Raw genomic sequence first — 20,425 nt, 5'->3', positions numbered from 1 at the left:
CTCTTTTCCAGAGTACCCAGGCGGTCACCGATCCGAATACTAACGATGTTGCTTATCGTCGGTGATCGTACCAGAACAGTTGATTTTCTGTTTTTTTAGTTTTTTATTTAATTATTTAGTTTTTTGGAATTTAGCGCTCCTACAAAACAGTAGGCTCTGACGCATTTCAAGTGCACATCTGTCGATTCGCAGTGTTTCGTTACTTTCAAGGAGTTCCTACCACCCTTCCTTCGCGCATTCTTGCTCAAACTGAGTTCATTACTGTAATTTCGCATCTTACGTTTAATACAGTAGTTTAAAATGCTTGTGGGAGCATCTTTGTCGCACCTGAGAGTTAGTATGAAAAGAGGGCTGCCAGGTGTAGTGACATGAAATTTAAAAGAAGAGAGAGAGCCAACAGCACCCGGTGTTCCCAGGCGGTCACCCATCCAAGTACTAACCGGGCCCGATGTTGCTTAACTTCGGTGATCGGACGAGAACCGGTGTATTCAACATGGTATGGCCGTTGGCGTCCTTATACTGTAGCTGCACGGCAGAAGAATGCTTCGCCTCTCCTTCCAACACACGCAATCGCCATTTTCGGTGGCACATTTGACGCAAAGCACGTCCTTCCTCCTCGACACTCGCGGGAGACGCACCTTGTTATTGTCAACCAGCGCAGGTCTTGCGCGCGGCCGGGCGGCGGGTGGACTGCGCGGGGTGTGTCAGTGTCCTGCTGGACCGAGGGAAGCGTTCTCACCTGCCTGACACGCGTCGCGCTTCCAGATATTTGCGTAATTCGCATGGTGCATTCTCGGCTGTCCCCTTCCGTCCCGACTTGTCCCGACTTTGCTCGACTGCCGCTCGCTGCCGCTCGGGTCGTGGTCCATATGACAGCACAAGCACGAGAAACAACTGCGAGACTGGCGCCGGACTGACCGGCGTGTGCGAGGCGCCGTGTGCGGCCGTTCGGAGCTACTAGAGCAGTGCTGTTCCGTGCAATGCCGTGGAAAGGTGCGAAAACACGGACACAAGACACAGGCGGTTCGACAAAGCATCCATTTCTTCTAGCGGCGAAAGATAAATTTTTGTTTACAAATTTGCATTTGTACACTGCTACAAAACTATAAGCCCTGGCGTATTTCAGAACAGTCCTGTCGTGTCATACTCTTGTTATTTCTAGAGACACTTTGTCTGACTTCATTTTTTGGCTACCCCTGCCAGCCCTCTTTTCCAGAGTACCCAGGCGGTCACCGATCCGAATACTAACGATGTTGCTTATCGTCGGTGATCGTACCAGAACAGTTGATTTTCTGTTTTTTTAGTTTTTTATTTAATTATTTAGTTTTTTGGAATTTAGCGCTCCTACAAAACAGTAGGCTCTGACGCATTTCAAGTGCACATCTGTCGATTCGCAGTGTTTCGTTACTTTCAAGGAGTTCCTACCACCCTTCCTTCGCGCATTCTTGCTCAAACTGAGTTCATTACTGTAATTTCGCATCTTACGTTTAATACAGTAGTTTAAAATGCTTGTGGGAGCATCTTTGTCGCACCTGAGAGTTAGTATGAAAAGAGGGCTGCCAGGTGTAGTGACATGAAATTTAAAAGAAGAGAGAGAGCCAACAGCACCCGGTGTTCCCAGGCGGTCACCCATCCAAGTACTAACCGGGCCCGATGTTGCTTAACTTCGGTGATCGGACGAGAACCGGTGTATTCAACATGGTATGGCCGTTGGCGTCCTTATACTGTAGCTGCACGGCAGAAGAATGCTTCGCCTCTCCTTCCAACACACGCAATCGCCATTTTCGGTGGCACATTTGACGCAAAGCACGTCCTTCCTCCTCGACACTCGCGGGAGACGCACCTTGTTATTGTCAACCAGCGCAGGTCTTGCGCGCGGCCGGGCGGCGGGTGGACTGCGCGGGGTGTGTCAGTGTCCTGCTGGACCGAGGGAAGCGTTCTCACCTGCCTGACACGCGTCGCGCTTCCAGATATTTGCGTAATTCGCATGGTGCATTCTCGGCTGTCCCCTTCCGTCCCGACTTGTCCCGACTTTGCTCGACTGCCGCTCGCTGCCGCTCGGGTCGTGGTCCATATGACAGCACAAGCACGAGAAACAACTGCGAGACTGGCGCCGGACTGACCGGCGTGTGCGAGGCGCCGTGTGCGGCCGTTCGGAGCTACTAGAGCAGTGCTGTTCCGTGCAATGCCGTGGAAAGGTGCGAAAACACGGACACAAGACACAGGCGGTTCGACAAAGCATCCATTTCTTCTAGCGGCGAAAGATAAATTTTTGTTTACAAATTTGCATTTGTACACTGCTACAAAACTATAAGCCCTGGCGTATTTCAGAACAGTCCTGTCGTGTCATACTCTTGTTATTTCTAGAGACACTTTGTCTGACTTCATTTTTTGGCTACCCCTGCCAGCCCTCTTTTCCAGAGTACCCAGGCGGTCACCGATCCGAATACTAACGATGTTGCTTATCGTCGGTGATCGTACCAGAACAGTTGATTTTCTGTTTTTTTAGTTTTTTATTTAATTATTTAGTTTTTTGGAATTTAGCGCTCCTACAAAACAGTAGGCTCTGACGCATTTCAAGTGCACATCTGTCGATTCGCAGTGTTTCGTTACTTTCAAGGAGTTCCTACCACCCTTCCTTCGCGCATTCTTGCTCAAACTGAGTTCATTACTGTAATTTCGCATCTTACGTTTAATACAGTAGTTTAAAATGCTTGTGGGAGCATCTTTGTCGCACCTGAGAGTTAGTATGAAAAGAGGGCTGCCAGGTGTAGTGACATGAAATTTAAAAGAAGAGAGAGAGCCAACAGCACCCGGTGTTCCCAGGCGGTCACCCATCCAAGTACTAACCGGGCCCGATGTTGCTTAACTTCGGTGATCGGACGAGAACCGGTGTATTCAACATGGTATGGCCGTTGGCGTCCTTATACTGTAGCTGCACGGCAGAAGAATGCTTCGCCTCTCCTTCCAACACACGCAATCGCCATTTTCGGTGGCACATTTGACGCAAAGCACGTCCTTCCTCCTCGACACTCGCGGGAGACGCACCTTGTTATTGTCAACCAGCGCAGGTCTTGCGCGCGGCCGGGCGGCGGGTGGACTGCGCGGGGTGTGTCAGTGTCCTGCTGGACCGAGGGAAGCGTTCTCACCTGCCTGACACGCGTCGCGCTTCCAGATATTTGCGTAATTCGCATGGTGCATTCTCGGCTGTCCCCTTCCGTCCCGACTTGTCCCGACTTTGCTCGACTGCCGCTCGCTGCCGCTCGGGTCGTGGTCCATATGACAGCACAAGCACGAGAAACAACTGCGAGACTGGCGCCGGACTGACCGGCGTGTGCGAGGCGCCGTGTGCGGCCGTTCGGAGCTACTAGAGCAGTGCTGTTCCGTGCAATGCCGTGGAAAGGTGCGAAAACACGGACACAAGACACAGGCGGTTCGACAAAGCATCCATTTCTTCTAGCGGCGAAAGATAAATTTTTGTTTACAAATTTGCATTTGTACACTGCTACAAAACTATAAGCCCTGGCGTATTTCAGAACAGTCCTGTCGTGTCATACTCTTGTTATTTCTAGAGACACTTTGTCTGACTTCATTTTTTGGCTACCCCTGCCAGCCCTCTTTTCCAGAGTACCCAGGCGGTCACCGATCCGAATACTAACGATGTTGCTTATCGTCGGTGATCGTACCAGAACAGTTGATTTTCTGTTTTTTTAGTTTTTTATTTAATTATTTAGTTTTTTGGAATTTAGCGCTCCTACAAAACAGTAGGCTCTGACGCATTTCAAGTGCACATCTGTCGATTCGCAGTGTTTCGTTACTTTCAAGGAGTTCCTACCACCCTTCCTTCGCGCATTCTTGCTCAAACTGAGTTCATTACTGTAATTTCGCATCTTACGTTTAATACAGTAGTTTAAAATGCTTGTGGGAGCATCTTTGTCGCACCTGAGAGTTAGTATGAAAAGAGGGCTGCCAGGTGTAGTGACATGAAATTTAAAAGAAGAGAGAGAGCCAACAGCACCCGGTGTTCCCAGGCGGTCACCCATCCAAGTACTAACCGGGCCCGATGTTGCTTAACTTCGGTGATCGGACGAGAACCGGTGTATTCAACATGGTATGGCCGTTGGCGTCCTTATACTGTAGCTGCACGGCAGAAGAATGCTTCGCCTCTCCTTCCAACACACGCAATCGCCATTTTCGGTGGCACATTTGACGCAAAGCACGTCCTTCCTCCTCGACACTCGCGGGAGACGCACCTTGTTATTGTCAACCAGCGCAGGTCTTGCGCGCGGCCGGGCGGCGGGTGGACTGCGCGGGGTGTGTCAGTGTCCTGCTGGACCGAGGGAAGCGTTCTCACCTGCCTGACACGCGTCGCGCTTCCAGATATTTGCGTAATTCGCATGGTGCATTCTCGGCTGTCCCCTTCCGTCCCGACTTGTCCCGACTTTGCTCGACTGCCGCTCGCTGCCGCTCGGGTCGTGGTCCATATGACAGCACAAGCACGAGAAACAACTGCGAGACTGGCGCCGGACTGACCGGCGTGTGCGAGGCGCCGTGTGCGGCCGTTCGGAGCTACTAGAGCAGTGCTGTTCCGTGCAATGCCGTGGAAAGGTGCGAAAACACGGACACAAGACACAGGCGGTTCGACAAAGCATCCATTTCTTCTAGCGGCGAAAGATAAATTTTTGTTTACAAATTTGCATTTGTACACTGCTACAAAACTATAAGCCCTGGCGTATTTCAGAACAGTCCTGTCGTGTCATACTCTTGTTATTTCTAGAGACACTTTGTCTGACTTCATTTTTTGGCTACCCCTGCCAGCCCTCTTTTCCAGAGTACCCAGGCGGTCACCGATCCGAATACTAACGATGTTGCTTATCGTCGGTGATCGTACCAGAACAGTTGATTTTCTGTTTTTTTAGTTTTTTATTTAATTATTTAGTTTTTTGGAATTTAGCGCTCCTACAAAACAGTAGGCTCTGACGCATTTCAAGTGCACATCTGTCGATTCGCAGTGTTTCGTTACTTTCAAGGAGTTCCTACCACCCTTCCTTCGCGCATTCTTGCTCAAACTGAGTTCATTACTGTAATTTCGCATCTTACGTTTAATACAGTAGTTTAAAATGCTTGTGGGAGCATCTTTGTCGCACCTGAGAGTTAGTATGAAAAGAGGGCTGCCAGGTGTAGTGACATGAAATTTAAAAGAAGAGAGAGAGCCAACAGCACCCGGTGTTCCCAGGCGGTCACCCATCCAAGTACTAACCGGGCCCGATGTTGCTTAACTTCGGTGATCGGACGAGAACCGGTGTATTCAACATGGTATGGCCGTTGGCGTCCTTATACTGTAGCTGCACGGCAGAAGAATGCTTCGCCTCTCCTTCCAACACACGCAATCGCCATTTTCGGTGGCACATTTGACGCAAAGCACGTCCTTCCTCCTCGACACTCGCGGGAGACGCACCTTGTTATTGTCAACCAGCGCAGGTCTTGCGCGCGGCCGGGCGGCGGGTGGACTGCGCGGGGTGTGTCAGTGTCCTGCTGGACCGAGGGAAGCGTTCTCACCTGCCTGACACGCGTCGCGCTTCCAGATATTTGCGTAATTCGCATGGTGCATTCTCGGCTGTCCCCTTCCGTCCCGACTTGTCCCGACTTTGCTCGACTGCCGCTCGCTGCCGCTCGGGTCGTGGTCCATATGACAGCACAAGCACGAGAAACAACTGCGAGACTGGCGCCGGACTGACCGGCGTGTGCGAGGCGCCGTGTGCGGCCGTTCGGAGCTACTAGAGCAGTGCTGTTCCGTGCAATGCCGTGGAAAGGTGCGAAAACACGGACACAAGACACAGGCGGTTCGACAAAGCATCCATTTCTTCTAGCGGCGAAAGATAAATTTTTGTTTACAAATTTGCATTTGTACACTGCTACAAAACTATAAGCCCTGGCGTATTTCAGAACAGTCCTGTCGTGTCATACTCTTGTTATTTCTAGAGACACTTTGTCTGACTTCATTTTTTGGCTACCCCTGCCAGCCCTCTTTTCCAGAGTACCCAGGCGGTCACCGATCCGAATACTAACGATGTTGCTTATCGTCGGTGATCGTACCAGAACAGTTGATTTTCTGTTTTTTTAGTTTTTTATTTAATTATTTAGTTTTTTGGAATTTAGCGCTCCTACAAAACAGTAGGCTCTGACGCATTTCAAGTGCACATCTGTCGATTCGCAGTGTTTCGTTACTTTCAAGGAGTTCCTACCACCCTTCCTTCGCGCATTCTTGCTCAAACTGAGTTCATTACTGTAATTTCGCATCTTACGTTTAATACAGTAGTTTAAAATGCTTGTGGGAGCATCTTTGTCGCACCTGAGAGTTAGTATGAAAAGAGGGCTGCCAGGTGTAGTGACATGAAATTTAAAAGAAGAGAGAGAGCCAACAGCACCCGGTGTTCCCAGGCGGTCACCCATCCAAGTACTAACCGGGCCCGATGTTGCTTAACTTCGGTGATCGGACGAGAACCGGTGTATTCAACATGGTATGGCCGTTGGCGTCCTTATACTGTAGCTGCACGGCAGAAGAATGCTTCGCCTCTCCTTCCAACACACGCAATCGCCATTTTCGGTGGCACATTTGACGCAAAGCACGTCCTTCCTCCTCGACACTCGCGGGAGACGCACCTTGTTATTGTCAACCAGCGCAGGTCTTGCGCGCGGCCGGGCGGCGGGTGGACTGCGCGGGGTGTGTCAGTGTCCTGCTGGACCGAGGGAAGCGTTCTCACCTGCCTGACACGCGTCGCGCTTCCAGATATTTGCGTAATTCGCATGGTGCATTCTCGGCTGTCCCCTTCCGTCCCGACTTGTCCCGACTTTGCTCGACTGCCGCTCGCTGCCGCTCGGGTCGTGGTCCATATGACAGCACAAGCACGAGAAACAACTGCGAGACTGGCGCCGGACTGACCGGCGTGTGCGAGGCGCCGTGTGCGGCCGTTCGGAGCTACTAGAGCAGTGCTGTTCCGTGCAATGCCGTGGAAAGGTGCGAAAACACGGACACAAGACACAGGCGGTTCGACAAAGCATCCATTTCTTCTAGCGGCGAAAGATAAATTTTTGTTTACAAATTTGCATTTGTACACTGCTACAAAACTATAAGCCCTGGCGTATTTCAGAACAGTCCTGTCGTGTCATACTCTTGTTATTTCTAGAGACACTTTGTCTGACTTCATTTTTTGGCTACCCCTGCCAGCCCTCTTTTCCAGAGTACCCAGGCGGTCACCGATCCGAATACTAACGATGTTGCTTATCGTCGGTGATCGTACCAGAACAGTTGATTTTCTGTTTTTTTAGTTTTTTATTTAATTATTTAGTTTTTTGGAATTTAGCGCTCCTACAAAACAGTAGGCTCTGACGCATTTCAAGTGCACATCTGTCGATTCGCAGTGTTTCGTTACTTTCAAGGAGTTCCTACCACCCTTCCTTCGCGCATTCTTGCTCAAACTGAGTTCATTACTGTAATTTCGCATCTTACGTTTAATACAGTAGTTTAAAATGCTTGTGGGAGCATCTTTGTCGCACCTGAGAGTTAGTATGAAAAGAGGGCTGCCAGGTGTAGTGACATGAAATTTAAAAGAAGAGAGAGAGCCAACAGCACCCGGTGTTCCCAGGCGGTCACCCATCCAAGTACTAACCGGGCCCGATGTTGCTTAACTTCGGTGATCGGACGAGAACCGGTGTATTCAACATGGTATGGCCGTTGGCGTCCTTATACTGTAGCTGCACGGCAGAAGAATGCTTCGCCTCTCCTTCCAACACACGCAATCGCCATTTTCGGTGGCACATTTGACGCAAAGCACGTCCTTCCTCCTCGACACTCGCGGGAGACGCACCTTGTTATTGTCAACCAGCGCAGGTCTTGCGCGCGGCCGGGCGGCGGGTGGACTGCGCGGGGTGTGTCAGTGTCCTGCTGGACCGAGGGAAGCGTTCTCACCTGCCTGACACGCGTCGCGCTTCCAGATATTTGCGTAATTCGCATGGTGCATTCTCGGCTGTCCCCTTCCGTCCCGACTTGTCCCGACTTTGCTCGACTGCCGCTCGCTGCCGCTCGGGTCGTGGTCCATATGACAGCACAAGCACGAGAAACAACTGCGAGACTGGCGCCGGACTGACCGGCGTGTGCGAGGCGCCGTGTGCGGCCGTTAGGCTCTGACGCATTTCAAGTGCACATCTGTCGATTCGCAGTGTTTCGTTACTTTCAAGGAGTTCCTACCACCCTTCCTTCGCGCATTCTTGCTCAAACTGAGTTCATTACTGTAATTTCGCATCTTACGTTTAATACAGTAGTTTAAAATGCTTGTGGGAGCATCTTTGTCGCACCTGAGAGTTAGTATGAAAAGAGGGCTGCCAGGTGTAGTGACATGAAATTTAAAAGAAGAGAGAGAGCCAACAGCACCCGGTGTTCCCAGGCGGTCACCCATCCAAGTACTAACCGGGCCCGATGTTGCTTAACTTCGGTGATCGGACGAGAACCGGTGTATTCAACATGGTATGGCCGTTGGCGTCCTTATACTGTAGCTGCACGGCAGAAGAATGCTTCGCCTCTCCTTCCAACACACGCAATCGCCATTTTCGGTGGCACATTTGACGCAAAGCACGTCCTTCCTCCTCGACACTCGCGGGAGACGCACCTTGTTATTGTCAACCAGCGCAGGTCTTGCGCGCGGCCGGGCGGCGGGTGGACTGCGCGGGGTGTGTCAGTGTCCTGCTGGACCGAGGGAAGCGTTCTCACCTGCCTGACACGCGTCGCGCTTCCAGATATTTGCGTAATTCGCATGGTGCATTCTCGGCTGTCCCCTTCCGTCCCGACTTGTCCCGACTTTGCTCGACTGCCGCTCGCTGCCGCTCGGGTCGTGGTCCATATGACAGCACAAGCACGAGAAACAACTGCGAGACTGGCGCCGGACTGACCGGCGTGTGCGAGGCGCCGTGTGCGGCCGTTCGGAGCTACTAGAGCAGTGCTGTTCCGTGCAATGCCGTGGAAAGGTGCGAAAACACGGACACAAGACACAGGCGGTTCGACAAAGCATCCATTTCTTCTAGCGGCGAAAGATAAATTTTTGTTTACAAATTTGCATTTGTACACTGCTACAAAACTATAAGCCCTGGCGTATTTCAGAACAGTCCTGTCGTGTCATACTCTTGTTATTTCTAGAGACACTTTGTCTGACTTCATTTTTTGGCTACCCCTGCCAGCCCTCTTTTCCAGAGTACCCAGGCGGTCACCGATCCGAATACTAACGATGTTGCTTATCGTCGGTGATCGTACCAGAACAGTTGATTTTCTGTTTTTTTAGTTTTTTATTTAATTATTTAGTTTTTTGGAATTTAGCGCTCCTACAAAACAGTAGGCTCTGACGCATTTCAAGTGCACATCTGTCGATTCGCAGTGTTTCGTTACTTTCAAGGAGTTCCTACCACCCTTCCTTCGCGCATTCTTGCTCAAACTGAGTTCATTACTGTAATTTCGCATCTTACGTTTAATACAGTAGTTTAAAATGCTTGTGGGAGCATCTTTGTCGCACCTGAGAGTTAGTATGAAAAGAGGGCTGCCAGGTGTAGTGACATGAAATTTAAAAGAAGAGAGAGAGCCAACAGCACCCGGTGTTCCCAGGCGGTCACCCATCCAAGTACTAACCGGGCCCGATGTTGCTTAACTTCGGTGATCGGACGAGAACCGGTGTATTCAACATGGTATGGCCGTTGGCGTCCTTATACTGTAGCTGCACGGCAGAAGAATGCTTCGCCTCTCCTTCCAACACACGCAATCGCCATTTTCGGTGGCACATTTGACGCAAAGCACGTCCTTCCTCCTCGACACTCGCGGGAGACGCACCTTGTTATTGTCAACCAGCGCAGGTCTTGCGCGCGGCCGGGCGGCGGGTGGACTGCGCGGGGTGTGTCAGTGTCCTGCTGGACCGAGGGAAGCGTTCTCACCTGCCTGACACGCGTCGCGCTTCCAGATATTTGCGTAATTCGCATGGTGCATTCTCGGCTGTCCCCTTCCGTCCCGACTTGTCCCGACTTTGCTCGACTGCCGCTCGCTGCCGCTCGGGTCGTGGTCCATATGACAGCACAAGCACGAGAAACAACTGCGAGACTGGCGCCGGACTGACCGGCGTGTGCGAGGCGCCGTGTGCGGCCGTTCGGAGCTACTAGAGCAGTGCTGTTCCGTGCAATGCCGTGGAAAGGTGCGAAAACACGGACACAAGACACAGGCGGTTCGACAAAGCATCCATTTCTTCTAGCGGCGAAAGATAAATTTTTGTTTACAAATTTGCATTTGTACACTGCTACAAAACTATAAGCCCTGGCGTATTTCAGAACAGTCCTGTCGTGTCATACTCTTGTTATTTCTAGAGACACTTTGTCTGACTTCATTTTTTGGCTACCCCTGCCAGCCCTCTTTTCCAGAGTACCCAGGCGGTCACCGATCCGAATACTAACGATGTTGCTTATCGTCGGTGATCGTACCAGAACAGTTGATTTTCTGTTTTTTTAGTTTTTTATTTAATTATTTAGTTTTTTGGAATTTAGCGCTCCTACAAAACAGTAGGCTCTGACGCATTTCAAGTGCACATCTGTCGATTCGCAGTGTTTCGTTACTTTCAAGGAGTTCCTACCACCCTTCCTTCGCGCATTCTTGCTCAAACTGAGTTCATTACTGTAATTTCGCATCTTACGTTTAATACAGTAGTTTAAAATGCTTGTGGGAGCATCTTTGTCGCACCTGAGAGTTAGTATGAAAAGAGGGCTGCCAGGTGTAGTGACATGAAATTTAAAAGAAGAGAGAGAGCCAACAGCACCCGGTGTTCCCAGGCGGTCACCCATCCAAGTACTAACCGGGCCCGATGTTGCTTAACTTCGGTGATCGGACGAGAACCGGTGTATTCAACATGGTATGGCCGTTGGCGTCCTTATACTGTAGCTGCACGGCAGAAGAATGCTTCGCCTCTCCTTCCAACACACGCAATCGCCATTTTCGGTGGCACATTTGACGCAAAGCACGTCCTTCCTCCTCGACACTCGCGGGAGACGCACCTTGTTATTGTCAACCAGCGCAGGTCTTGCGCGCGGCCGGGCGGCGGGTGGACTGCGCGGGGTGTGTCAGTGTCCTGCTGGACCGAGGGAAGCGTTCTCACCTGCCTGACACGCGTCGCGCTTCCAGATATTTGCGTAATTCGCATGGTGCATTCTCGGCTGTCCCCTTCCGTCCCGACTTGTCCCGACTTTGCTCGACTGCCGCTCGCTGCCGCTCGGGTCGTGGTCCATATGACAGCACAAGCACGAGAAACAACTGCGAGACTGGCGCCGGACTGACCGGCGTGTGCGAGGCGCCGTGTGCGGCCGTTCGGAGCTACTAGAGCAGTGCTGTTCCGTGCAATGCCGTGGAAAGGTGCGAAAACACGGACACAAGACACAGGCGGTTCGACAAAGCATCCATTTCTTCTAGCGGCGAAAGATAAATTTTTGTTTACAAATTTGCATTTGTACACTGCTACAAAACTATAAGCCCTGGCGTATTTCAGAACAGTCCTGTCGTGTCATACTCTTGTTATTTCTAGAGACACTTTGTCTGACTTCATTTTTTGGCTACCCCTGCCAGCCCTCTTTTCCAGAGTACCCAGGCGGTCACCGATCCGAATACTAACGATGTTGCTTATCGTCGGTGATCGTACCAGAACAGTTGATTTTCTGTTTTTTTAGTTTTTTATTTAATTATTTAGTTTTTTGGAATTTAGCGCTCCTACAAAACAGTAGGCTCTGACGCATTTCAAGTGCACATCTGTCGATTCGCAGTGTTTCGTTACTTTCAAGGAGTTCCTACCACCCTTCCTTCGCGCATTCTTGCTCAAACTGAGTTCATTACTGTAATTTCGCATCTTACGTTTAATACAGTAGTTTAAAATGCTTGTGGGAGCATCTTTGTCGCACCTGAGAGTTAGTATGAAAAGAGGGCTGCCAGGTGTAGTGACATGAAATTTAAAAGAAGAGAGAGAGCCAACAGCACCCGGTGTTCCCAGGCGGTCACCCATCCAAGTACTAACCGGGCCCGATGTTGCTTAACTTCGGTGATCGGACGAGAACCGGTGTATTCAACATGGTATGGCCGTTGGCGTCCTTATACTGTAGCTGCACGGCAGAAGAATGCTTCGCCTCTCCTTCCAACACACGCAATCGCCATTTTCGGTGGCACATTTGACGCAAAGCACGTCCTTCCTCCTCGACACTCGCGGGAGACGCACCTTGTTATTGTCAACCAGCGCAGGTCTTGCGCGCGGCCGGGCGGCGGGTGGACTGCGCGGGGTGTGTCAGTGTCCTGCTGGACCGAGGGAAGCGTTCTCACCTGCCTGACACGCGTCGCGCTTCCAGATATTTGCGTAATTCGCATGGTGCATTCTCGGCTGTCCCCTTCCGTCCCGACTTGTCCCGACTTTGCTCGACTGCCGCTCGCTGCCGCTCGGGTCGTGGTCCATATGACAGCACAAGCACGAGAAACAACTGCGAGACTGGCGCCGGACTGACCGGCGTGTGCGAGGCGCCGTGTGCGGCCGTTCGGAGCTACTAGAGCAGTGCTGTTCCGTGCAATGCCGTGGAAAGGTGCGAAAACACGGACACAAGACACAGGCGGTTCGACAAAGCATCCATTTCTTCTAGCGGCGAAAGATAAATTTTTGTTTACAAATTTGCATTTGTACACTGCTACAAAACTATAAGCCCTGGCGTATTTCAGAACAGTCCTGTCGTGTCATACTCTTGTTATTTCTAGAGACACTTTGTCTGACTTCATTTTTTGGCTACCCCTGCCAGCCCTCTTTTCCAGAGTACCCAGGCGGTCACCGATCCGAATACTAACGATGTTGCTTATCGTCGGTGATCGTACCAGAACAGTTGATTTTCTGTTTTTTTAGTTTTTTATTTAATTATTTAGTTTTTTGGAATTTAGCGCTCCTACAAAACAGTAGGCTCTGACGCATTTCAAGTGCACATCTGTCGATTCGCAGTGTTTCGTTACTTTCAAGGAGTTCCTACCACCCTTCCTTCGCGCATTCTTGCTCAAACTGAGTTCATTACTGTAATTTCGCATCTTACGTTTAATACAGTAGTTTAAAATGCTTGTGGGAGCATCTTTGTCGCACCTGAGAGTTAGTATGAAAAGAGGGCTGCCAGGTGTAGTGACATGAAATTTAAAAGAAGAGAGAGAGCCAACAGCACCCGGTGTTCCCAGGCGGTCACCCATCCAAGTACTAACCGGGCCCGATGTTGCTTAACTTCGGTGATCGGACGAGAACCGGTGTATTCAACATGGTATGGCCGTTGGCGTCCTTATACTGTAGCTGCACGGCAGAAGAATGCTTCGCCTCTCCTTCCAACACACGCAATCGCCATTTTCGGTGGCACATTTGACGCAAAGCACGTCCTTCCTCCTCGACACTCGCGGGAGACGCACCTTGTTATTGTCAACCAGCGCAGGTCTTGCGCGCGGCCGGGCGGCGGGTGGACTGCGCGGGGTGTGTCAGTGTCCTGCTGGACCGAGGGAAGCGTTCTCACCTGCCTGACACGCGTCGCGCTTCCAGATATTTGCGTAATTCGCATGGTGCATTCTCGGCTGTCCCCTTCCGTCCCGACTTGTCCCGACTTTGCTCGACTGCCGCTCGCTGCCGCTCGGGTCGTGGTCCATATGACAGCACAAGCACGAGAAACAACTGCGAGACTGGCGCCGGACTGACCGGCGTGTGCGAGGCGCCGTGTGCGGCCGTTAGGCTCTGACGCATTTCAAGTGCACATCTGTCGATTCGCAGTGTTTCGTTACTTTCAAGGAGTTCCTACCACCCTTCCTTCGCGCATTCTTGCTCAAACTGAGTTCATTACTGTAATTTCGCATCTTACGTTTAATACAGTAGTTTAAAATGCTTGTGGGAGCATCTTTGTCGCACCTGAGAGTTAGTATGAAAAGAGGGCTGCCAGGTGTAGTGACATGAAATTTAAAAGAAGAGAGAGAGCCAACAGCACCCGGTGTTCCCAGGCGGTCACCCATCCAAGTACTAACCGGGCCCGATGTTGCTTAACTTCGGTGATCGGACGAGAACCGGTGTATTCAACATGGTATGGCCGTTGGCGTCCTTATACTGTAGCTGCACGGCAGAAGAATGCTTCGCCTCTCCTTCCAACACACGCAATCGCCATTTTCGGTGGCACATTTGACGCAAAGCACGTCCTTCCTCCTCGACACTCGCGGGAGACGCACCTTGTTATTGTCAACCAGCGCAGGTCTTGCGCGCGGCCGGGCGGCGGGTGGACTGCGCGGGGTGTGTCAGTGTCCTGCTGGACCGAGGGAAGCGTTCTCACCTGCCTGACACGCGTCGCGCTTCCAGATATTTGCGTAATTCGCATGGTGCATTCTCGGCTGTCCCCTTCCGTCCCGACTTGTCCCGACTTTGCTCGACTGCCGCTCGCTGCCGCTCGGGTCGTGGTCCATATGACAGCACAAGCACGAGAAACAACTGCGAGACTGGCGCCGGACTGACCGGCGTGTGCGAGGCGCCGTGTGCGGCCGTTCGGAGCTACTAGAGCAGTGCTGTTCCGTGCAATGCCGTGGAAAGGTGCGAAAACACGGACACAAGACACAGGCGGTTCGACAAAGCATCCATTTCTTCTAGCGGCGAAAGATAAATTTTTGTTTACAAATTTGCATTTGTACACTGCTACAAAACTATAAGCCCTGGCGTATTTCAGAACAGTCCTGTCGTGTCATACTCTTGTTATTTCTAGAGACACTTTGTCTGACTTCATTTTTTGGCTACCCCTGCCAGCCCTCTTTTCCAGAGTACCCAGGCGGTCACCGATCCGAATACTAACGATGTTGCTTATCGTCGGTGATCGTACCAGAACAGTTGATTTTCTGTTTTTTTAGTTTTTTATTTAATTATTTAGTTTTTTGGAATTTAGCGCTCCTACAAAACAGTAGGCTCTGACGCATTTCAAGTGCACATCTGTCGATTCGCAGTGTTTCGTTACTTTCAAGGAGTTCCTACCACCCTTCCTTCGCGCATTCTTGCTCAAACTGAGTTCATTACTGTAATTTCGCATCTTACGTTTAATACAGTAGTTTAAAATGCTTGTGGGAGCATCTTTGTCGCACCTGAGAGTTAGTATGAAAAGAGGGCTGCCAGGTGTAGTGACATGAAATTTAAAAGAAGAGAGAGAGCCAACAGCACCCGGTGTTCCCAGGCGGTCACCCATCCAAGTACTAACCGGGCCCGATGTTGCTTAACTTCGGTGATCGGACGAGAACCGGTGTATTCAACATGGTATGGCCGTTGGCGTCCTTATACTGTAGCTGCACGGCAGAAGAATGCTTCGCCTCTCCTTCCAACACACGCAATCGCCATTTTCGGTGGCACATTTGACGCAAAGCACGTCCTTCCTCCTCGACACTCGCGGGAGACGCACCTTGTTATTGTCAACCAGCGCAGGTCTTGCGCGCGGCCGGGCGGCGGGTGGACTGCGCGGGGTGTGTCAGTGTCCTGCTGGACCGAGGGAAGCGTTCTCACCTGCCTGACACGCGTCGCGCTTCCAGATATTTGCGTAATTCGCATGGTGCATTCTCGGCTGTCCCCTTCCGTCCCGACTTGTCCCGACTTTGCTCGACTGCCGCTCGCTGCCGCTCGGGTCGTGGTCCATATGACAGCACAAGCACGAGAAACAACTGCGAGACTGGCGCCGGACTGACCGGCGTGTGCGAGGCGCCGTGTGCGGCCGTTCGGAGCTACTAGAGCAGTGCTGTTCCGTGCAATGCCGTGGAAAGGTGCGAAAACACGGACACAAGACACAGGCGGTTCGACAAAGCATCCATTTCTTCTAGCGGCGAAAGATAAATTTTTGTTTACAAATTTGCATTTGTACACTGCTACAAAACTATAAGCCCTGGCGTATTTCAGAACAGTCCTGTCGTGTCATACTCTTGTTATTTCTAGAGACACTTTGTCTGACTTCATTTTTTGGCTACCCCTGCCAGCCCTCTTTTCCAGAGTACCCAGGCGGTCACCGATCCGAATACTAACGATGTTGCTTATCGTCGGTGATCGTACCAGAACAGTTGATTTTCTGTTTTTTTAGTTTTTTATTTAATTATTTAGTTTTTTGGAATTTAGCGCTCCTACAAAACAGTAGGCTCTGACGCATTTCAAGTGCACATCTGTCGATTCGCAGTGTTTCGTTACTTTCAAGGAGTTCCTACCACCCTTCCTTCGCGCATTCTTGCTCAAACTGAGTTCATTACTGTAATTTCGCATCTTACGTTTAATACAGTAGTTTAAAATGCTTGTGGGAGCATCTTTGTCGCACCTGAGAGTTAGTATGAAAAGAGGGCTGCCAGGTGTAGTGACATGAAATTTAAAAGAAGAGAGAGAGCCAACAGCACCCGGTGTTCCCAGGCGGTCACCCATCCAAGTACTAACCGGGCCCGATGTTGCTTAACTTCGGTGATCGGACGAGAACCGGTGTATTCAACATGGTATGGCCGTTGGCGTCCTTATACTGTAGCTGCACGGCAGAAGAATGCTTCGCCTCTCCTTCCAACACACGCAATCGCCATTTTCGGTGGCACATTTGACGCAAAGCACGTCCTTCCTCCTCGACACTCGCGGGAGACGCACCTTGTTATTGTCAACCAGCGCAGGTCTTGCGCGCGGCCGGGCGGCGGGTGGACTGCGCGGGGTGTGTCAGTGTCCTGCTGGACCGAGGGAAGCGTTCTCACCTGCCTGACACGCGTCGCGCTTCCAGATATTTGCGTAATTCGCATGGTGCATTCTCGGCTGTCCCCTTCCGTCCCGACTTGTCCCGACTTTGCTCGACTGCCGCTCGCTGCCGCTCGGGTCGTGGTCCATATGACAGCACAAGCACGAGAAACAACTGCGAGACTGGCGCCGGACTGACCGGCGTGTGCGAGGCGCCGTGTGCGGCCGTTCGGAGCTACTAGAGCAGTGCTGTTCCGTGCAATGCCGTGGAAAGGTGCGAAAACACGGACACAAGACACAGGCGGTTCGACAAAGCATCCATTTCTTCTAGCGGCGAAAGATAAATTTTTGTTTACAAATTTGCATTTGTACACTGCTACAAAACTATAAGCCCTGGCGTATTTCAGAACAGTCCTGTCGTGTCATACTCTTGTTATTTCTAGAGACACTTTGTCTGACTTCATTTTTTGGCTACCCCTGCCAGCCCTCTTTTCCAGAGTACCCAGGCGGTCACCGATCCGAATACTAACGATGTTGCTTATCGTCGGTGATCGTACCAGAACAGTTGATTTTCTGTTTTTTTAGTTTTTTATTTAATTATTTAGTTTTTTGGAATTTAGCGCTCCTACAAAACAGTAGGCTCTGACGCATTTCAAGTGCACATCTGTCGATTCGCAGTGTTTCGTTACTTTCAAGGAGTTCCTACCACCCTTCCTTCGCGCATTCTTGCTCAAACTGAGTTCATTACTGTAATTTCGCATCTTACGTTTAATACAGTAGTTTAAAATGCTTGTGGGAGCATCTTTGTCGCACCTGAGAGTTAGTATGAAAAGAGGGCTGCCAGGTGTAGTGACATGAAATTTAAAAGAAGAGAGAGAGCCAACAGCACCCGGTGTTCCCAGGCGGTCACCCATCCAAGTACTAACCGGGCCCGATGTTGCTTAACTTCGGTGATCGGACGAGAACCGGTGTATTCAACATGGTATGGCCGTTGGCGTCCTTATACTGTAGCTGCACGGCAGAAGAATGCTTCGCCTCTCCTTCCAACACACGCAATCGCCATTTTCGGTGGCACATTTGACGCAAAGCACGTCCTTCCTCCTCGACACTCGCGGGAGACGCACCTTGTTATTGTCAACCAGCGCAGGTCTTGCGCGCGGCCGGGCGGCGGGTGGACTGCGCGGGGTGTGTCAGTGTCCTGCTGGACCGAGGGAAGCGTTCTCACCTGCCTGACACGCGTCGCGCTTCCAGATATTTGCGTAATTCGCATGGTGCATTCTCGGCTGTCCCCTTCCGTCCCGACTTGTCCCGACTTTGCTCGACTGCCGCTCGCTGCCGCTCGGGTCGTGGTCCATATGACAGCACAAGCACGAGAAACAACTGCGAGACTGGCGCCGGACTGACCGGCGTGTGCGAGGCGCCGTGTGCGGCCGTTCGGAGCTACTAGAGCAGTGCTGTTCCGTGCAATGCCGTGGAAAGGTGCGAAAACACGGACACAAGACACAGGCGGTTCGACAAAGCATCCATTTCTTCTAGCGGCGAAAGATAAATTTTTGTTTACAAATTTGCATTTGTACACTGCTACAAAACTATAAGCCCTGGCGTATTTCAGAACAGTCCTGTCGTGTCATACTCTTGTTATTTCTAGAGACACTTTGTCTGACTTCATTTTTTGGCTACCCCTGCCAGCCCTCTTTTCCAGAGTACCCAGGCGGTCACCGATCCGAATACTAACGATGTTGCTTATCGTCGGTGATCGTACCAGAACAGTTGATTTTCTGTTTTTTTAGTTTTTTATTTAATTATTTAGTTTTTTGGAATTTAGCGCTCCTACAAAACAGTAGGCTCTGACGCATTTCAAGTGCACATCTGTCGATTCGCAGTGTTTCGTTACTTTCAAGGAGTTCCTACCACCCTTCCTTCGCGCATTCTTGCTCAAACTGAGTTCATTACTGTAATTTCGCATCTTACGTTTAATACAGTAGTTTAAAATGCTTGTGGGAGCATCTTTGTCGCACCTGAGAGTTAGTATGAAAAGAGGGCTGCCAGGTGTAGTGACATGAAATTTAAAAGAAGAGAGAGAGCCAACAGCACCCGGTGTTCCCAGGCGGTCACCCATCCAAGTACTAACCGGGCCCGATGTTGCTTAACTTCGGTGATCGGACGAGAACCGGTGTATTCAACATGGTATGGCCGTTGGCGTCCCTATACTGTAGCTGCACGGCAGAAGAATGCTTCGCCTCTCCTTCCAACACACGCAATCGCCATTTTCGGTGGCACATTTGACGCAAAGCACGTCCTTCCTCCTCGACACTCGCGGGAGACGCACCTTGTTATTGTCAACCAGCGCAGGTCTTGCGCGCGGCCGGGCGGCGGGTGGACTGCGCGGGGTGTGTCAGTGTCCTGCTGGACCGAGGGAAGCGTTCTCACCTGCCTGACACGCGTCGCGCTTCCAGATATTTGCGTAATTCGCATGGTGCATTCTCGGCTGTCCCCTTCCGTCCCGACTTGTCCCGACTTTGCTCGACTGCCGCTCGCTGCCGCTCGGGTCGTGGTCCATATGACAGCACAAGCACGAGAAACAACTGCGAGACTGGCGCCGGACTGACCGGCGTGTGCGAGGCGCCGTGTGCGGCCGTTCGGAGCTACTAGAGCAGTGCTGTTCCGTGCAATGCCGTGGAAAGGTGCGAAAACACGGACACAAGACACAGGCGGTTCGACAAAGCATCCATTTCTTCTAGCGGCGAAAGATAAATTTTTGTTTACAAATTTGCATTTGTACACTGCTACAAAACTATAAGCCCTGGCGTATTTCAGAACAGTCCTGTCGTGTCATACTCTTGTTATTTCTAGAGACACTTTGTCTGACTTCATTTTTTGGCTACCCCTGCCAGCCCTCTTTTCCAGAGTACCCAGGCGGTCACCGATCCGAATACTAACGATGTTGCTTATCGTCGGTGATCGTACCAGAACAGTTGATTTTCTGTTTTTTTAGTTTTTTATTTAATTATTTAGTTTTTTGGAATTTAGCGCTCCTACAAAACAGTAGGCTCTGACGCATTTCAAGTGCACATCTGTCGATTCGCAGTGTTTCGTTACTTTCAAGGAGTTCCTACCACCCTTCCTTCGCGCATTCTTGCTCAAACTGAGTTCATTACTGTAATTTCGCATCTTACGTTTAATACAGTAGTTTAAAATGCTTGTGGGAGCATCTTTGTCGCACCTGAGAGTTAGTATGAAAAGAGGGCTGCCAGGTGTAGTGACATGAAATTTAAAAGAAGAGAGAGAGCCAACAGCACCCGGTGTTCCCAGGCGGTCACCCATCCAAGTACTAACCGGGCCCGATGTTGCTTAATTTCGGTGATCGGACGAGAACCGGTGTATTCAACATGGTATGGCCGTTGGCGTCCTTATACTGTAGCTGCACGGCAGAAGAATGCTTCGCCTCTCCTTCCAACACACGCAATCGCCATTTTCGGTGGCACATTTGACGCAAAGCACGTCCTTCCTCCTCGACACTCGCGGGAGACGCACCTTGTTATTGTCAACCAGCGCAGGTCTTGCGCGCGGCCGGGCGGCGGGTGGACTGCGCGGGGTGTGTCAGTGTCCTGCTGGACCGAGGGAAGCGTTCTCACCTGCCTGACACGCGT

The 20,425-nt window shown here is 51.0% G+C and overlaps 18 non-coding genes across 18 annotated transcripts; all 18 read right to left on the bottom strand.

Annotated features, from left to right (window-relative positions):
* Positions 1-391: 391 nt before the first annotated feature.
* LOC126318935 (5S ribosomal RNA) lies at positions 392-510 on the bottom strand. The gene has a single exon (XR_007557635.1). It is a non-coding gene; the product is annotated as a 5S ribosomal RNA (ribosomal RNA).
* A 1,086-nt stretch (positions 511-1,596) lies between these two features.
* Positions 1,597-1,715, bottom strand: LOC126318934 (5S ribosomal RNA). The gene has a single exon (XR_007557634.1). It is a non-coding gene; the product is annotated as a 5S ribosomal RNA (ribosomal RNA).
* A 1,086-nt stretch (positions 1,716-2,801) lies between these two features.
* Positions 2,802-2,920, bottom strand: LOC126318933 (5S ribosomal RNA). Its single transcript, XR_007557633.1, has one exon. It is a non-coding gene; the product is annotated as a 5S ribosomal RNA (ribosomal RNA).
* A 1,086-nt stretch (positions 2,921-4,006) lies between these two features.
* Positions 4,007-4,125, bottom strand: LOC126318932 (5S ribosomal RNA). The gene has a single exon (XR_007557632.1). It is a non-coding gene; the product is annotated as a 5S ribosomal RNA (ribosomal RNA).
* A 1,086-nt stretch (positions 4,126-5,211) lies between these two features.
* LOC126318930 (5S ribosomal RNA) lies at positions 5,212-5,330 on the bottom strand. The gene has a single exon (XR_007557631.1). It is a non-coding gene; the product is annotated as a 5S ribosomal RNA (ribosomal RNA).
* A 1,086-nt stretch (positions 5,331-6,416) lies between these two features.
* LOC126318929 (5S ribosomal RNA) lies at positions 6,417-6,535 on the bottom strand. Its single transcript, XR_007557630.1, has one exon. It is a non-coding gene; the product is annotated as a 5S ribosomal RNA (ribosomal RNA).
* A 1,086-nt stretch (positions 6,536-7,621) lies between these two features.
* Positions 7,622-7,740, bottom strand: LOC126318928 (5S ribosomal RNA). Its single transcript, XR_007557629.1, has one exon. It is a non-coding gene; the product is annotated as a 5S ribosomal RNA (ribosomal RNA).
* A 679-nt stretch (positions 7,741-8,419) lies between these two features.
* On the bottom strand, positions 8,420-8,538 carry LOC126318926 (5S ribosomal RNA). The gene has a single exon (XR_007557627.1). It is a non-coding gene; the product is annotated as a 5S ribosomal RNA (ribosomal RNA).
* A 1,086-nt stretch (positions 8,539-9,624) lies between these two features.
* LOC126318925 (5S ribosomal RNA) lies at positions 9,625-9,743 on the bottom strand. The gene has a single exon (XR_007557626.1). It is a non-coding gene; the product is annotated as a 5S ribosomal RNA (ribosomal RNA).
* Positions 9,744-10,829: 1,086 nt separating this feature from the next.
* Positions 10,830-10,948, bottom strand: LOC126318924 (5S ribosomal RNA). Its single transcript, XR_007557625.1, has one exon. It is a non-coding gene; the product is annotated as a 5S ribosomal RNA (ribosomal RNA).
* Positions 10,949-12,034: 1,086 nt separating this feature from the next.
* On the bottom strand, positions 12,035-12,153 carry LOC126318923 (5S ribosomal RNA). The gene has a single exon (XR_007557624.1). It is a non-coding gene; the product is annotated as a 5S ribosomal RNA (ribosomal RNA).
* A 1,086-nt stretch (positions 12,154-13,239) lies between these two features.
* On the bottom strand, positions 13,240-13,358 carry LOC126318922 (5S ribosomal RNA). The gene has a single exon (XR_007557623.1). It is a non-coding gene; the product is annotated as a 5S ribosomal RNA (ribosomal RNA).
* A 679-nt stretch (positions 13,359-14,037) lies between these two features.
* Positions 14,038-14,156, bottom strand: LOC126318921 (5S ribosomal RNA). Its single transcript, XR_007557622.1, has one exon. It is a non-coding gene; the product is annotated as a 5S ribosomal RNA (ribosomal RNA).
* A 1,086-nt stretch (positions 14,157-15,242) lies between these two features.
* LOC126318919 (5S ribosomal RNA) lies at positions 15,243-15,361 on the bottom strand. The gene has a single exon (XR_007557621.1). It is a non-coding gene; the product is annotated as a 5S ribosomal RNA (ribosomal RNA).
* Positions 15,362-16,447: 1,086 nt separating this feature from the next.
* LOC126318918 (5S ribosomal RNA) lies at positions 16,448-16,566 on the bottom strand. The gene has a single exon (XR_007557620.1). It is a non-coding gene; the product is annotated as a 5S ribosomal RNA (ribosomal RNA).
* A 1,086-nt stretch (positions 16,567-17,652) lies between these two features.
* On the bottom strand, positions 17,653-17,771 carry LOC126318917 (5S ribosomal RNA). The gene has a single exon (XR_007557619.1). It is a non-coding gene; the product is annotated as a 5S ribosomal RNA (ribosomal RNA).
* Positions 17,772-18,857: 1,086 nt separating this feature from the next.
* On the bottom strand, positions 18,858-18,976 carry LOC126318916 (5S ribosomal RNA). Its single transcript, XR_007557618.1, has one exon. It is a non-coding gene; the product is annotated as a 5S ribosomal RNA (ribosomal RNA).
* Positions 18,977-20,062: 1,086 nt separating this feature from the next.
* On the bottom strand, positions 20,063-20,181 carry LOC126318962 (5S ribosomal RNA). Its single transcript, XR_007557660.1, has one exon. It is a non-coding gene; the product is annotated as a 5S ribosomal RNA (ribosomal RNA).
* Positions 20,182-20,425: the final 244 nt, after the last annotated feature.

Source organism: Schistocerca gregaria, unplaced genomic scaffold, assembly GCF_023897955.1.
Source record: "Schistocerca gregaria isolate iqSchGreg1 unplaced genomic scaffold, iqSchGreg1.2 ptg000684l, whole genome shotgun sequence".
NCBI lineage: Eukaryota > Metazoa > Arthropoda > Insecta > Orthoptera > Acrididae > Schistocerca > Schistocerca gregaria.
This window is presented reverse-complemented; position numbering and strand designations above follow the sequence as displayed.